Source organism: Hordeum vulgare, chromosome 3H (genome assembly GCF_904849725.1).
Source record: "Hordeum vulgare subsp. vulgare chromosome 3H, MorexV3_pseudomolecules_assembly, whole genome shotgun sequence".
Lineage (NCBI taxonomy): Eukaryota > Viridiplantae > Streptophyta > Magnoliopsida > Poales > Poaceae > Hordeum > Hordeum vulgare.
In genome coordinates, this window is record NC_058520.1 from 293,607,554 (window position 1) to 293,625,606 (window position 18,053).

An 18,053-nucleotide genomic window follows, 5' to 3' on the forward strand; every position below is an offset into this window, starting at 1 on the left:
CCAAAGCACTCACTCTGCCATACTGACCTTTGCTCGGATGGCCACAAATGATATTCTTCATTTGAGAATCAAGTTGCTTGAATTTCTTCACATCAGTGGCAGAGCCAGTAGCAGTGATGATAGGGACACCATGTTCCACAATATACCAGAGATCATTGTCAATAGCTTGTAGATGCATCTGCATCTTGGTCTTCGAGAAGGGAAAATCCTTTCCTTCGAAAGTAGGACATCCTGCACTCACCTTGATCATGCCTGCAATCGACATAACTAAAACTCCAGGTGGTTAAACCAAAATCACACAAAACAAGGGAGTACCTTGCATTCATACCAATTGAAAGTGCATTATATCGACTAGAGGGGGGTGAATAAGAGATTTTTAGAATTTCATCACTGAGGAAATTCCTTTTGAGGAAATTCCTCATCGATGACTAACTTGCAGCGGAAACAGCAAAGGATCAGGGGTGCAAAGTATCGCTACAACAGTTTTCAAGATGAGGAATGAAAAACAGTTTGCACAGTACGCAGGCACAGAGAAAGCACGTGAGGATTAACTCGCGTGAAGAATTTGAGATTGAGGAATTTCAGACAAAGTCTTCAGCAAATTCTTCAAACAATGACAATGAAAATCTTCAACATACAATATTGAGGAATTGAAAGTGTTGAAGAAATAGAACCCGTATCGCAGTGAAGACATTGGTTGATGACCCAGTTCCAACTGTTGTGACAGTTGTACGTCTGGTTCGGAGCGGCTTGGTATTGAAACCAAAGGACACACAGTCCCGAGACACACAGTCCCTACCGAATTTTCCTTGATCTAAGGACACACAGTCCTCGCTCAACACTCGTGGTAAGTCTTCAAGACAGACTTCCAAACCCTCACAAACTTGGTCACCCGGCGATCCACAATTGACTGCTGGATTGCTCTAGACCATGACGCCTAACCGTCTATAGGATGCACATTCCTCAAAGGTAAAAGGCTTCAGTCCCACACAGGAACAAATTCTTCAGTGATGCTCAATCACTTGGTTTTTGGTTTGTGGTTGGTGTTTGGGGTATTTCCTCACTGATGATTTACTCTCGAAGACTCTGAGGAATTTGGGTTGCTCTTATGACAAGTGTCAGTTTCTAACGGAGCATCCAACCAACTAATGGTTGTAGGGGGCTGCTACTTATAGCATGGGAGCATCCCGACATGATTTGACATTAATGCCCTTAAATAATATGACCATTGGTGTGGATAAGATCGGTGATGTGGCGCAAATTGTGGCAACGGTCGGGACCCTCAACTGTGAGAGTCCTCATGTCTCTCATATTCCTCACTTGAGGCTTTTGGTAGGATTAGGCTTGGGTTGAGCATCATGAGGAAATTCATTCCGAAGTGTTACCTCAACCCCCTTTAATAATACGGTGTTCCTATGACTCAAGAGTGAAGAAAATAAAACAGAAAGAATAAATCTTCATGCTTCAAAGTCTTCAGATTGATTTTCTTCACGACATACCGAATTCCTCATCTTCAATATCTTCATGAGGAATATCAATTTCATCGCAATTTCTTCGCGATTCAACTGTTCAGCTTCAGACCAATTTCTTCAGCCGAAGATATACATTTTTAGGGGTCGATATTCATCGAATATTTCAAACTCCTCAGCGACTTATAGATCCTGTGTACACTCATGAACACATTAGATACTTAACCTATAAGTCTTCAAACCACCAAAATCACTAAGGGCACTAGATGCACTTACAATCTCCCCCTTTTTGGTGGTTGATGACAATTAGGTTAAGTTTTAAACGGGCATAAAAATATGAAGAGTAAATACTCGGTTAAGGAATTTGAAAAAAAGATACTGAGAGACTCCCCCTGAAGATGTGCATACTTTGAGGAATTTGCTTTTCACAACAATTGCACATTGATGATTTATATCATGGAGATCTCCCCCTGTATCTTGTAAATCATGCATACATATGACATATAATATGAGGAATTTAAGAATGCATGATGAGAAATAGTATCTGACGAGTTTCAGCATGCGTGCATTAATATTTTGAGGAATAAGCATGCAAAGAAAAACGTTCAAAAGCGCCAGAGTACCATCGGGCTTAAGTTACAACTCATTACATAAAACAGTTCAGAAGAACCAAGAGTATCATACCTCTCAATCCTAACGTAACCCTCAGCCTCCGTCACCACGCCTTCCTCTCCAAGACGCAGTGCCGCTGCCGCTGCCCATCGCCGCCACATCCCGCTACTGCCGCGTCTCCCTCTGTCCCGCCGTCGCTGCCCCGTGTCGCAAGCCTTTCCCGCTTCCGCTCCCCACTCGTTGCTGCGATCTCCGCAGCCGCCTACTGCTGCCATCGTGATCTGCCGCTGCTGCCATGATAGGTCTCCAACGTATCTATAATTTTTGATAGTTCCATGCTATTATCTTGTCAAACTTTGATGTTTTGTATGCATTTTATATGTTTTTTGGGACTAACTTATTAACTCAGTGCCAAGTGCCAGTTCCTGTTTTTCCTTGTTTTTGACCTTTTTCAGAGGAGAATATCAAACGGAGTCCAAACGGAATAAAACCTCCGAAAATATTTTTTTCCGTAACAGAAGATACGCAGGGAGCTTGAGAACCAAGGCAAAGGGTCCCGGGGGAGGCCACAAGCCCCCTAGCCATGGCCTAGAGGGGACCGCGCCTTGCAGGCTTGAGGGCCCCCCGTGGCTCCTTTGCCCTACTTCTTCCGCCTATAAATCCCCGAAAAATCTGAAACCACGGGAGAGAGCCACTAAAATACTTTTCCGCCGCAAGCTTCTGTCTCCGCAAGATCCCATCTGGGGCACGTTCTGGTGCCCTGTCAGAGGGGGGATTCGGACACGGAGGGCTTCTTCATCAACACCATTGCCTCTCTGATGATGCATCAGTAGTTCACCACAGACCTTCGGGTCCATAGCTAGTAGCTAGATGGTTTCTTCTCTCTCTTGGATCTTCAATACGAAGTTCTCCATGATCTTCATGGATATCTATCCGATGTAATCTTATTTTGAGGTGTGTTTGTCGAGATCCGATGAATTGTGGATTTATGATCAGATTATCTATGAATCTTATTTGAGTTTCTTCTGATCTCTTATATGCATGATTTCTTATCCTTGTAATTCTCTTCGGGTTGTGGGTTTCGTTTGGCCAACTTGATCTACAGTTCTTGCAATGGGAGAAGTGCTTGGTTTTGGGTTCATACCATGCGGAGTCCTCATCCAGTGACATAAGGGGTAGCGAGGCACGCATAGTGTTGTTGCCATCAAGGGTAAAAAGATGGGGTTTATATCTATTGCATGAATTTATCCCTCTACATCATGCCATCTTGCTTAAGGCGTTACTCTGTTTGTTATGAACTCAATACACTAGATGCATGCTGGATAGCGGTCGATGTGTGGAGTAATTGCAGTAGATGAAGAAAGTATCGGTCTACTTGTCTCGGACATGATGCCTATATGTATGATCATTGCCTTAGATATCGTCATGACTTTGCGCGGTTCTATCAATTGCTCGACAGTAATTCGTTCACCCACCGTAATATTTGCTATCATGAGAGAAGCCTCTAGTGAACACTATGGCCCCCGGGTCTACTTCACATCATATTTTCAGCTCCACACTTTTACTTTGTTGCACTTTGTGCCTTCAGATCTCACCTTGCAATCAATCGTGAAGGGATTGACAACCCCTTTTTTGTGTTGGGTGCAAGTTTGCTGTTTTTGCGCAGATACTCTGGAGACTTGCCTTGATACTCCTACTGGATTGATACCTTGGTTCTCAAACTGAGCGAAATACTTACTGCTACTATGCTGCATCACCCTTTCCTCTTCAAGGGAAAAACCAACGCAAGCTCAAGAGGTAGCAAGAAGAATTTCTGGCGCCGTTGCCGGGGAGCATCAAGTCAAGAATAGTCTTCCTCCAACGTGTCAATTTTTGGCACCAGGGACTATTCTAAGTGAAGGTTATACAAGTAACTGTCGCAAACTCATCTCTTGCATTTACTTTTTTGCCTCTCGTTTCCCTCTCCCCCACTTCTGAAAAACAAAAATTTATAAAAATATTTGCCTTTTTTGTTCGTCCTTTTCTTTCGCTTGCTTTCTGTTCGCTTGTGTGCTTGTCTGCTTGCTTTCTGTTCGCTTGTGTGCTTGTCTGCTTTGCTGCATCTTGTTATGAAAGAGCAATTTTCCGGCCTTCCTCGTGAAGATGACGCATCCCATCTTAATACCTTCATTGAGTTATCCAATATGCAAAAGAAGAAAGATGTGGATAATGATGTGATAAAATTGAAGCTATTTCTGTTCTCATTGCGAGATCGAGCAAAAACTTGGTTTTCATCTTTGCCCAAAAACAATATTGATTATTGGAACAAGTGCAAAGATGCTTATATATCCAAGTATTTTCCACCAGCTAAGATTATCTCTCTCCGTAATGATATCATGAATTTTAAGCAACTAGATGATGGACATGTTGCACAATCTTGGGAGAGAATGAAATTGATGATTAGAAATTGTCCCGCTCATGGCTTGAGCCTTTGGATGATTATACAAATCTTCTATGCTGGTTTGAATTTTGCTTCTAGAAATATCCTTGATTCCGCTTCCGGTGGAACTTTCATGGAAATCACATTAGGAGAAGCCACAAAACTCCTAGACAATATCATGACAAACTATTCTCAATGGCACACTCAAAGGTCACCTACTAGTAAAAAAGTGCACGCTATAGAAGAAATTAACTCTTTGAGTGCTAAGATGGATGAGTTAATGAAATTGTTTGCTAGTAAAGGTGCTCCTTTAGATCCAAATGATATGCCCTTGTCTTCCTTGATTAAGAGTAGCAATGAGAGCTTGGATGTTAATTTTGTTGGTAGGAACATTTTGGCCACAACAATGCTTTTAGAGGTAACTATATTCCTAGGCCTTTTCCTAGTAATCCCTCTAATAACTTTGGCAATTACTACAACAAAGCTCACGGAAATTACAATAAATTACTCTCTGATTTAGAGAGTAATATTAAAGAGTTTATCAACTCGCAAAAGATTTTCAATGCATCCATAGAAGAAAAACTACTCAAAATTGATGACTTGGCTAGGACCGTTGATAGAATGTCTCTTGATATTGATGCTTTGAAAGTGAGATGTGCTCCTCCCAAGATCAATATGGATGAAACTTTGAAAGCTATGCGTGTTTCCATGAATGAGAGTAAAGAAAGAACCGCCCAAATTCGTGCTAGACATGAATGGCCTAAAAAGGCGTGTTCTCGTGATGAGAATCACGAAGATCTTAAAGTGCTTGGTGTGACTCCCATTGAATCCTTGTTTTCTAATGTCAAACCTAATGATGATGGGGCTGGATATGAATCCACTTTGGTTGAGAAACGCCCCAATGATTCGGAGTCTATCTATCTTGATGCTAAAAGCATTGAAAGTGGAATAGAGGATATCAAAACTTTGAGTAGTAATGAAATTACTACTTTGGATTTCGAGGAATTCAATTACGATAGTTGCTCTTTGATTGAATGTATTTCCTTGATGCAATCCATGCTAAACTCTCCACACGCTTATAGCCAAAACAAGGCCTTTACCGATCATACCGTCGATGCTATGATGAAATCTCTTGAAGAGAAACTTGAATTGGAAGTTTCTATTCCTAGAAAACTTCATGATGAGTGGGAACCTACTATCAAAATCAAGATAAAAAACTATGAATGCAATGCTTTGTGTGATTTGGGTGCTAGTGTTTCCGCTATTCCAAAGTCTTTATATGATGTTCTAGGCTTCAATGTGATTGATGAGAGCTCTCTTAATTTGCATCTTGTGGATTCTACTGTTAAGAAACCCATGGGAAGGATCAATGATGTTCTTATTACTGAAAACAGGAACTATGTACCCGTGGATTTCATTGTGCTTGATATTTATTGCAATCCTACACATCCCATCATTCTTGGTAGACCTTTCCTAAGGACTATTGGTGTTGTCATCGATATGAAGGAAGGGAATATTATATTTCAATTTCCATTAAAGAAGGGCATGGAAAATTTTCCTAGACAGAAAATAAGATTGCCTTATGAATCCATGATGAGGGCTACTTATGGTTTGAGTACCAAAGACGACGATACGTGATTCTATCGCCTTATGCCTAGCTAAGGGTGTTAAACAATAGCGCTTATTGGGAGGCAACCCAATGTATTTATCTTTGCTTTTTGATTTCTATTTTGTTGTGTCCACACCATCATAATTATGTTATGATTGTGTTTTTTGTGTTTCTTTTTGTGTTTTAGCCAAGTAAAACCTTTATGACTAGTTTTGGTGATGGTTGTTTGATCTTGCTGAAAAAGACAGAAACTTTGCGCTCACGAAATTATTTTTCATTCCTATCCAGAAAGAGATTTTGAGTTGATTCTTTTTTCTGCTCGTTCATATGCCAATTGCCCAAATTTTCATAATGTTTCAGAATTTGTGAGATACCATAAGTATACAAAGTATACAGATTGCTAAAGACTGGTCTGTTTTTGACATATTCTGTTTTTGTTGTGTTGATTGCTTATTTTGATGAAACTATGGATAGTATAGGGGGTAGTAGCCATGGAAAAGTGAGAATACAGTAATATAACACCAATATAAATAGAAATCAAGTTTGCTACAGTACTAAATAGGTGGTAGTTTGTTTTCTTAAGCTAATGATATCACGAGTTTCTGTTTAAGTTTTGTGTTGTGAAGTTTTCAAGTTTTGGGTGATGTTCTCATGGACGATGAGATAAAGAGTGGAAAGAGCTCAAGCTTGGGGATTCCCAAGGCATCCAAAGCCAAATTCAAGGACACCAAAAAGCCTAAGGTTGGGGATGCCCCGGGAAGGCATCCCCTCTTTCGTCTTCAATCAATCGATAATGTTACTTGGAGCTATATTTTTATTCACCACATGATATGTGTTTTGCTTGGAGCGTCGTGTATTATAGGAGTCCTTTCTTTTTGTTGTCCCACAATCATCCTTGCTGCACACCTTTTGAGAGAGACATGCACTCATCGTGAATTTCCTAGAATACTCATTGAGCTTTTCTTATATCTTTTGAGTTAGGCAATTTAGCTCGCATGTGCTTCACTTATATCTTTTGAGCTAGATAACTTTGCTCTAGTGCTTCACTTAGATCTTTTTAGAGCACGACGGTGTTATATTTTGGAGAAATAAGAACTCTCGATCTTCACTTATATCTTTTTGGGAGTGCTCTCTTTGAGTAGCTGGGTAATTGGCTTGTGCTATGAAAGTTGTCCTAAAGATGATAGGCATCCAAAGAGGATACAGTAAAAACTTCCATATTCATGTGCATTGATTAGTAAATAGAAGTTTGATTCCTCTCAATTAGTTTTGAGACATGGATTTGGTAATATTAGAGTCATGTTAGTAGGGTGTTGTGAATATAGAAATACTTGTGTTGAACTTAGTGATTCCCGTAACATGCATGTATGGTGAACCACTATGTTAGGAAGTCGGAGCATAATTGATTTATTGATTGTCATCCTTTGTGTCGCGGTCGGGACCACGCGATGGTTAACACCTACCAACCCTTCCCCTAGGAGTATGCGTTTAACACTTTGTTTTGATTACTAATAAAACTTTTGCAATAAGTATATGAGTTCTTCATGACTAATGTGAGTCCATAGTATAGATGCACTTTGACCTTCCACCATTGCTAGATTCTCTAGTGCCGTGCAATTTTCGCCAGTGCACAAAACCACGATATACCTTCCTCAAAACAGCCACCATACCTACCTATCATGGCCTTTTCATAGCCATTCCGAGATATATTGCCATGCAACTCCCACCGTTCCGTCTCATGACATGTGCCGTCACTTTCATATTGCCATTACATGAACGTAAGATAGCTAGCGAGATGTTTGAGCGCCATACGCTAAGCTAGATTGTTGCACATCCCGGTACACTGCCGAAGGCATTTCCTATACAGTCATCATTGCTCTAAGTGTTGAGTTGTGAGTGACTAAAATTGTGATGATCATCATTATTAGAGCATTGTCCCATGTGAGGAAAAATGAAAAGAGTCCAAAGATGCCCACCAAAAAAATGAGAAAAAAGCAGGCCAAAGAGCCCAAAAAAAAGAGAGAAGGGACAATGCTACTATCTTTTTCCACACTTGTGCTTCATAATAGCACCATGTTCTTCATGATTGAGAGTCTCTTGTTTTGTCACCTCCTTATACTAGTGGGAATCTTCATTATATAACTTGGCTTGTATATTCCAATGATGGGCTTCCTCAAAATTGCCCTAGGTCTTCGTGAGCAAGCAAGTTGGGTGCACACCCACTAGTTCTCCTTTTGAGCTTTCACACACTTATAGCTCTAAGTGAATTCGTTGCATGGTCATCCCTACTCATTCACATTGATATCTATTGATGGGCATCTCCATAGACCGTTGATACGCCGAGTCGATGTGACCATCTCCTCCTTTTTTCCTCACAACCTCCACCATACTCTATTCCACCTATAGTGCTATATCCATGGCTCACGCTCATGTATTGCGTGAGAGTTAAAAAGGTTTGAGAAAGTAAGAGTGCGAAAACAATTACTTGGCCAATAACGGGGTTGTGCATGATTTAAATTCGTTGTGTGGGGATGATGGAGCATAGCCAGTCTATATGATTTTGTAGGGATAACTTTCTTGGGCCTTGTTATTTCGAAAGTTCATGATTACCTTGCTAGTTTGCTTGAAGTCTTATCATTTTCATGTCAATAGCAAACTATTGTTTTGAATCTTACGGATCTGAACATTCATGTCACATGAAAGAAGTTACAAAGGACAAATATGCTAGGTAGCATTCCACATCAAAAATTCAGTCTTTATCACTTCCCTACTCGAGGACGAGCAGGAGTTAAGCTTGGGGATGCTTGATACGTCTCCAAGGTATCTATAATTTTTGATAGTTCCATGCTATTATCTTGTCAAACATTGGATGTTTTGTATGTATTTTATATCTTTTTTGGGACTAACTTATTAAATCAGTGCCAAGTGCCAGTTCCTGTTTTTTCCGTGTTTTTGACCTTTTTCAGAGGAGAATATCAAATGGAGTCCAAACGGAATAAAACCTCTGAAAAGACTTTTTCCGGAACAGAAGATACACACGGAGCTTGAGACCCAAGGCAAAGGGTCCCGGGGGAGGCCACAAGCCCCCTAGCCGCGACCTGGGGGCGCCTAGCAGGCTTGTGGGCCCCCCGTGGCTCCTTTCCCTACTTCTTCCGCCTATAAATCCCCGAAAAATCTGAAACCACGGGAGAGAGCCACTAAAATACTTTTCCGCCACCGCAAGCTTCTGTCTCCGCAAGATCCCATCTGGGGCACGTTCTGGTGCCCTGCCGGAGGGGGGGATTCGGACACGGAGGGCTTCTTCATCAACACCATTGCCTCTCCGATGAGGCGTGAGTAGTTTACCATAGACCTTCGGGTCCATAGCTAGTAGCAAGATGGCTTCTTCTCTCTCTTGGATCTTCAATACAAAGTTCTCCATGATCTTCATGGAGATCTATCCCATGTAATCTTCTTTTGCGGTGTGTTTGTCGAGACCCAATGAATTGTGGATTTATGATCAGATTATCTATGAATCTTATTTGAGTTTCTTCTGATATCTTATATGCATGATTTCATATCCTTGTAATTCTCTTCGAGTTGTGGGTTTCGTTTGGCCAACTTGATCTACAGTTCTTGCAATGGGAGAAGTGCTTGGTTTTGGGTTCATACCGTGTGGTGTCCTCACCCGGTGACAGAAGGGGTAGAGAGGCATGCATTGTGTTGTTGCCATCAAGGGTAAAAAGATGGGGTTTATATCTCTTGCATGAATTTATCCCTCTACATCATGTCATCTTGGTTAAGGCGTTACTCTGTTTGTTATGAACTCAATACACTAGATGCATGTTGGATAGCGGTTGATGTGTGGAGTAATAGTAGTAGATGCAGAAAGTATCGGTCTACTTGTCTCGGACGTGATGCCTATATGTATGATCATTGCCTTAGATATCATCATGACTTTGCGCGGTTCTATCAATTGCTCGACAGTAATTCTTTCACCCACCGTAATATTTGCTATCATGAGAGAAGCCTCTAGTGAACACTATGGCCCCCGGTTCTACTTCACATCATATTTTCAGCTCCACACTTTTACTTTGTTGCACTTTCCGCCTTCAGATCTCACCTTGCAATCAATCGTGAAGGGATTGACAACCCCTTTGTAGCGTTGGGTGCAAGTTTGCTGTTTTTGCGCAGGTACTCTGGAGACTTGCCTTGATACTCCTACTGGATTGATACCTTGGTTCTCAAACCGAGGGAAATACTTACTGCTACTATGCTGCATCACCCTTTCATCTTCAAGGGAAAAACCAACGCAAGCTCAAGAGGTAGCACGCCACCTGCCCCCGCCACGCTTTGTCACCGCCACCGCACATCTAAACTCCCTCTCCATCACGCCCCACCATCGCCGCCGCTACCGCCAATGCAGTCGCCGGGCTCCATGTCCACCAATAGCAGCAACCCCTTCGCCGGTCCAACGCCCTCCACCGATGCCATCCGTGATCTCAACATCGAAGGCCATGTTCCCATCTGCCTCAACTCCTCCACCTCGTCGTACTACGCATGGAAGACCTACTTCAACATTGTCTTCCGCGAGTACTACCTCACCAAACACATCGACGGCTCCATCAACAGCGAGTACGTGAAGGGAGATCCGGAGTGGCCCTCCATCGAGGCCACTCTCATCCGGTGGTTCTACCAAACCGTTTTGAAGGACATCTTCCACACGGTTGTTGCCGATGGCAATTACGCTTGCACTGTATGGACCAAGATCAATGCGCTCTTCACCAACAACAAACTTCAGTGCCTTGTCTTCTTGTAGCAAGAGTTCTTTGGGTGCCACCAGGATGATTCCTCCATCGACGACTACTGCATGTGGCTCAAGATGCTCGCCGACGAGCTTCGCGACATTGACACTAAAATCTCCAACGAGCTCATGCTGAGCACCCTCACCGCCGGCCTCAATGAGGACTTCGGCAACGCTGCCTCTAACCTCACTTTGTTGACGGAACCGACCTTTCAGGTCGTTGTTGCGTACCTGAAACTTGAGGAGCATCGGATGAAGAAGGTCAAGTAGCGGGTGAAACACATTGCTCTCACGGGAGGCACCACCCGTGGTGGCCTCGCCCCCGTGATGTCGGTGCCGACTCATCCACGGCCTCCGCCACCACCAGGATTCTTCCCCTCCCCCCGCGCCACTCGCGTCTCCCTCGCCTCGCTAACCACAACAACAGCAGGGCGGGGGCCGGCGTAACTGGCGCGGTGGTGGCGACCGCCGTCAATAGCAGCCGCAACAACAAGGGAACGGAGGTACGTCGTGCTTCGTGCAGTCGTCTCCGCCATTGATTGTGGGTCTGAACCCTTGGACGGGCTTGGTGCATGCATATCACATGCCTGTCCCAAGGGCCCCTGCGCGGGGTCTCCTTGACCCCCTCCCGCCGGCCACCAGGCGCTCTTCAGCGCTGCCACCCATCCGGCTGGCGCTGGTGCTACTACAACAAAAGACCTTCCAACGGCGCCATAAATAGGTGTGTCGATGGCACCAGGAATCCTTCTGCTACGGCTAAGCCTTAAGGGACTTCGTAGGAAAATATGCAAAGGATTTCCCCCGTGGCCTTGGAGCCTTGCGTTGGTGTTCCCTCGAAGCGGAAAGGGTGATGTAGCACAGCGGTGGTAAGTATTTCCCTCAGTTTGAGAACCAAGGTATCGATCCAGTGAAGGAGTATCACAAGAGCGTCCACAAACACAAAAGCTTGCTCCCAATGCTATGAAGGGGTTTTCAATCCCTTATAGATTGTTCGCCAAGTGAGAACAGAAAGCAGCAAAATAACAAAGCAAAGTAAAAACAAAAGTGGAAATGATAGATGTGAATAGACCCCGGGCCCGTAGTGTTTACTAGTGGCTTCTCTCATGAAAGAAAGTAGACGGTGGGTGAACAAATTACTATCAAGCAATTGATAGAACCGCGCAAAGTCGTGACGATATCTATGGCAATGATTATATCTATAGGCATCACGTCCAAAACAATTAGACCGATACTTTCTGCATCTACTACTATTACTCCCCACGTCGACCACTATCCAGCATGCATCTAGTGTATTAAGTCCAAAAGAACAGAGTAACACCTTAAGCAAGATGACATGATGTAGATGGACAATCTCATATCTACGACAGAGCCCACCTTGTTACCCTTGATGGCAACTACACGATGTGTGCCTTGCTGTCCCTACTATCACTGGGAAAGGTCACCACACGGTAAGAACCCAAAACCAAGCACTTCTACCATTGCAAGAATCATAGATCTAGTTGGCCAAACAAAACCCAAGACTCGGAGAGACTTACAAGGATATCAAATCATGCATATAAGAAATCAGCAAAGACTCAAATATATATCATAGATAATCTGATCACAAATCCACAATTCATCGGATCTCGACAAACACACCGCCAAAGAAGATTACATCGGATAGATCTCCATGAAGATCATGGAGAACTTTGTATTGAAGATCCAAGAGAGAGAAGAAGCCATCTAGCTACTAACTACAAACCCGTAGGTCTGAAGTGAACTACTCACGAGTCATTGGAGGGGCGATGATGATGATGAAGAAGCCCTCCAACTCCAAAGTCCCCTCCATCAGGGCGCCGGGAAGGGTCTCCAGATGAGATCTTGCGGAAACGGAAGCTTGCAGCGGCGGAAAAGTATTTTCGTGGCTCTCCTGATTTTTTTTGATTTTTAGGGAATATATAGGCGCAAGATCTAGGTCAGGGGGGCGCCAGGGAGGCCACAAGCCTGCCCACCACCGCTCCCTGGTGGCGGAGTGGGGGATTGTGGGCTCCATGTAGCCCTCCTGGCTTGGCCCACAGGCCCCTTGATCTTCTTTCGTTCGGGAAAAAATCATTTCGGGGATTATATTCCGTTTGGACTCCCTTCTAAAATCAGATCTGAAAAGAGTCAAAAACACAGAAAAAACAGGAACTGACACTTGGCACTGAATTAATAAGTTAGTCCCAAAAAAGATATAAAAGGTACATAAAACATCCAAAGATGACAAGATAACAGCGTGAAACCATCAAAAATTATAGATACGTTTCAGACATATCAGCTGGCTACGCAGCCATGTTCGCGCCGTCCTTCACAAGTGGGTGTGGGCCACCTGCCCCAGTGCAGCCGTACAGGGCCTTCCCGCCACCACAGGTACCGTCGCCATGGGATCACACCCTCCTCGCCGCCTTGCACTCGGCCCCGTCGCCGAGTAACTATGGTAGTGCAGGTGACCGGTACATGGACTCGGGTGCTACCGGGCACATGACAGGTCATCTCGGTAACCTCATCTCCTCCACTCGTGTCAACACTCCCACTCGTATCACCATAGACAATGGTTCCTCCGTACGTATCACCCATGTTGGTCACACTAATTTTCCCTCCAACTCCACACCCATCAACATGTCTAATGTTCTTGTTTCTCCTGAATTAGTGTCTAATCTCATTTCTATTTGTTGCCTAGTTCGTGAGAATCCTCTTACCATTTAATTTGACGCCATTGGGTTCTCTATGAAGAACGCCCGCACCCGGATGGTACTCCATCAATGTGACATCCCGGAGGATCTCTACCCCGTGCACATCGGCGCATCCACCTCCACTCCCGTCGCTCTCACCGCCGGCGTCGACCTGTGGCATGCTCGCTTGGGCCACCCCAGCCTCGAGGTCATGCGTCAAATTCTTAGGAGTTTTTATTTTTTATGTAATAAATTTGACGATTACTCTTGCGAGGCTTGCTGTCTTGGCAAGCACATTCGTCTTCCCTTTAGCGAGTCAACAACTATATCTACCTTTCCGTTTCAGATACTTCATAGTGATGTTTGGACATCTCCTGTTGCACGTAATACCGGCTACATATACTATTTGATGATTTTAGATGATTTCTCTCATTACGTGTGGACTTTACCGCTGCGTCGCAAGTCCGATGCTCTCGCCATACTCACATCCTTTTATTCCTATGTCACCATGCAGTTCGGTCACCCGATTCTTGCACTCCAAACCGATAATGGTAAAGAGTTTGATAATGCCGCTGTTTGCGCTCTCCTAGCTTCCCACGACACGGTTTTCCACCTGACCTGCCCCTACACCTCCCAGCAGAACGACCGTGCCGAGTGCATCCTCTACACTCTTAATGACTACGTCCGTATGTTACTCTTTCACTCTAACGTACCTCCCAGGTTCTGGCCTGATGCCCTCACCACCGCCACCTTACTCACTAACATTCATCTATGCCGCACTAGGTGGAACTATACCCCTCATCATCTCCTCTTTGGTGTGTCACCGTCCTACGACGACCTTTGCATTTTCGGATGTCTTTGTTATCCTAGCACCGCGTCCACCACACCTCATAAACTCGCCCCCGATCATTCTCGTGCATCTTTCTCGGCTACCCTCCAACACCAAAGGTTACCGGTGTTATGATCATGTAACTCATTGCGTGTACACATCAAGGCACGTTTATTTTGTCGAGACGGTGTTCCCATCTTTCAGGTACCTCCGTCGACGGCCCCCTCGCTGGCGGCCGACGCACCCTCCCGCCGGCGGGACACCGACTCTTTGTCGCGGCTACCTGCCGCCGCCCTAGCCAGGCGACCCTTCTTGTCGCCCGTTGCTCGGCCGACGATTCCCTCCCCTGTGGTCGAGTCCGCCCCAGCTTCCCGTGCGGCTTCTCCCACCCCTAAGGTCGAGACCGCCCCAGCTTCCCCTACGGCCGCACCCTCCACCAGTGTTGCCCCATCTCCTGTTGGCTCTGCTGCCAGCGACACTGCGGCAGGCTCGACTTCATCATCGCCCGGCGCCACGCCCGTACAGTAGCGGCTCCGCCTTCTGGCATTGTGACCCGCGCTCGCGCTCGCTTGTTATGCCCGAGCATACGCTATCCATCGGATGTGTACAAGCGCATGGCCCCGACATCCACACCATCACCCATTCCCTCCTCTGCCCGTGAGGCACTTCCGGACCCTCATTCTCTTGCGGTGATTTAGGAGGAGATCGACACTTTACAACGCAACCACAAGTGGTATCTTGTTCCACCCCCCTAATGCCAATGTCATTACTGCAAAATGGTTGTTTCGCCACAAGACCCGCCCCGATGGTTCTATCGAGCGCTACAAAGCTCGTTGGGTTGTTCGTGGATTCCGACAACGCACATACGTGGACTTGACCGACACCTTCACTTTGCTTGTCAATCCGGGCACGATCCACACAATGCTTTAGTTGGCAGCCTCTCGTGCTTGGCCGGTTCTTCAGTTGGATGTCTCCAATGCCTTTTTGCATGGTAATCTCTCTAAGCAGGTGTTATGTCAGTAGCCTAGCCGTTTTGTCAACGCTGATCATCCCGATCACATGTGCCTGCTTTCTCGCTCTCTTTATGGGCTGAAGCAGGCGCCCCGAGCATGGTACCAATGGATTGCCGCTTTTCTGGAGTCACTTGGGTTCCGCTCCACCCGCTCTGATGCTTCATTGTTCGTGTATCATCACGGAGCTGCCACTGCATACTTGTTGCTATACATCGACGACATCATCCTCACAGCATCCACTCGTGAGCTCCTCCAGCGGGTCACTGCTCGTCTTCATGATGAGTTTGCACTCAAGGATTTGGGAGCCCTGCATTACTTCCTCGACATTGAGGTGGTTCGCCGACCGAATGGTTTCTTCTTGCATCAGCAATGCGCACGAGCTCCTTGATCGCACCGGTATGCTCAACTGCACAACAACACCCACGCCTATAGACACGAAGGCCAAGGTCTTTGCCACAGAGGGCTCTCTTGCGACTGATGCGCCGCTCTACCACTCTATAGTCGGTGCTCTGCAGTACTTGACATTGAAGCGCTGTACCACCCTTTGTTTGACTCTCCTGATTAAATGAACCTAGCTCAAAAATTAGGACCAGTTAAATTTTTTATGAGTGCTTGTGATGCTTGATGTGATTGTTGATTGTTTGCTTGCTTTCATGTTGTTTGTGTTTGAACCACAATGTTCCTCCTCCTCTCGTGGCTCACCTCCTTGACCCAAACCCTTGCCTAATGATCATGCCATTTGTATAGTACCAGAAACTATTTTTACCAAACATTATTTTGACCGAAAAGCATTTCCTTGATTTAAGCTTTCAAAAACCCATGAGTTGGGATTCGTACTACAAGTCCTCAAATTAAGGAGGTTATTTTGCACCAAATATTTTATTTAAATCCCATTATAAAAATGGATTCCCAAAATCAGAATATAATATTTAAAAAGTTATTTTACTATTTTATTAAGTACCTTTCTCTAAGGCCAGAAATGGTCCCTTATGAAGGAAAGTTACTTTTATTGCTTTAAAATTATTTGAGAAAATTTAGGGAAACTCAGTGGAGATGTATATTCCATATATATAAGAGTTTGAACACATGGTCATGTTCAAAATATTAGGAAAAACCCTTCAAAACCCTTCAAACCCTATCGCAATAAACTCCAGTAAATATTCATATTGTCACACATGATATATGTGATAAGCTTGCCAAGTTTCATATCAATCCAAGTTGATTTGGTTGAGCTAAATATCCAGAACCCTATCTGTCCAGATCCAAATTTGAGCAACTCTACATTGCTAAGTGTTTCCAATTAAGCTCAAATTTGGTGGACATGTTTTGTTACTCCAATAATGCATCCACACCAAGTGGTGCATCAAGGAGAATAGAAGAACTTGTCCCAAACCCCTCAAAACCAACTCTGTTGATTTCTAACCTTGGGAAACTTAACAACGTAAAGTTTCTCCAATTGATACCAAACATTTTGGGCATGTTCTAATGCTCAAATAATGCCACCAAACCAAGTTGTGGATTTGTGGGAATTGATTTGCATGGTTTTATATGTTGGAAGCCATTTATGCCCATTTCATGTTTTTTCCATGTCTACATTGGAAACTTCCTCCACCAAATCCAAATTTGGTGTCCAAGCTTATTTTCACCTATTATGTGGTACTGTTAAGTTTAATAGCAAATGGAGTCCATTTGCTAGCCCTAGCATCCATCAAACACCTTTTGTCCAATTACCAAAACTGATGCTTTGGCCCCTCCCACTAATCTCCTTGAGCTTAAATATTTACAACATCTCTCTCTAGTCCCCTTTTATCTAGAGTAACCTTGCCATGGCCATTGGTCAATTATTGGAGGGTGACTCCATGTAGCTACCTCATATTTTTACCTTGGCAACACTATTTTACCTCTTTTGCTATACTTCTGCTTAAGAAAATGCCCCCAGCTCTTTCTAGAGAGCCTCTAGCATGCTAGTGCATCATTTCGAACCAAAATATGGCATGCTCATGTGGGAAATATGAGCAGCCCATCTGAAACTTGATTTCTCGCAGAAATGTAGCCTTGAACTACAACTGCTAGCTAAAATCACCCCCTGTGCTGAAAATTGACAGTCTTGTAGTCCTTCCATGAATAAGGCTGCTAGACAAGGTCTCACCTCAATTTCCTCTCAATGCAAACACTTTTTGCTAGCCCCAAGTTTGCTGTTGCAAACTTAAGCACAGCTCAAACCCTGCCTAATCTGCTCCGTTCAAGTTCAAACATCACCAGTGCTCTCCTGCATGCATGCCCTGGGTTAAAGACATCTTTGACGGGTCGTAAGGGCATTGTAGGCATGAGTGCCCCTGGTGACCACACCACTAGCATGAAGAAACGGTGCGCCGCACCTTGGTCTCTTGCTGTAGCTTGGGTCCAGCAAGGGCAACGTGTCCCAGAGCTTCGCAGAGCATCATTTGACCCCTCCACGACGCCCGGAAGACTCCCCCTCATGGCCCCTCAACTATATCTCGCCTCTCCTGGCCCTGCCACGCGAGGAGGCCACGCGGGGAAGAAGAACCTGACTGGTGGGCCGATGACCCCACAAGTCAGTCGCTATTGACGCGTCCAGCCGGGCCGCGTGGTGTAAGTGGAGGCGGAT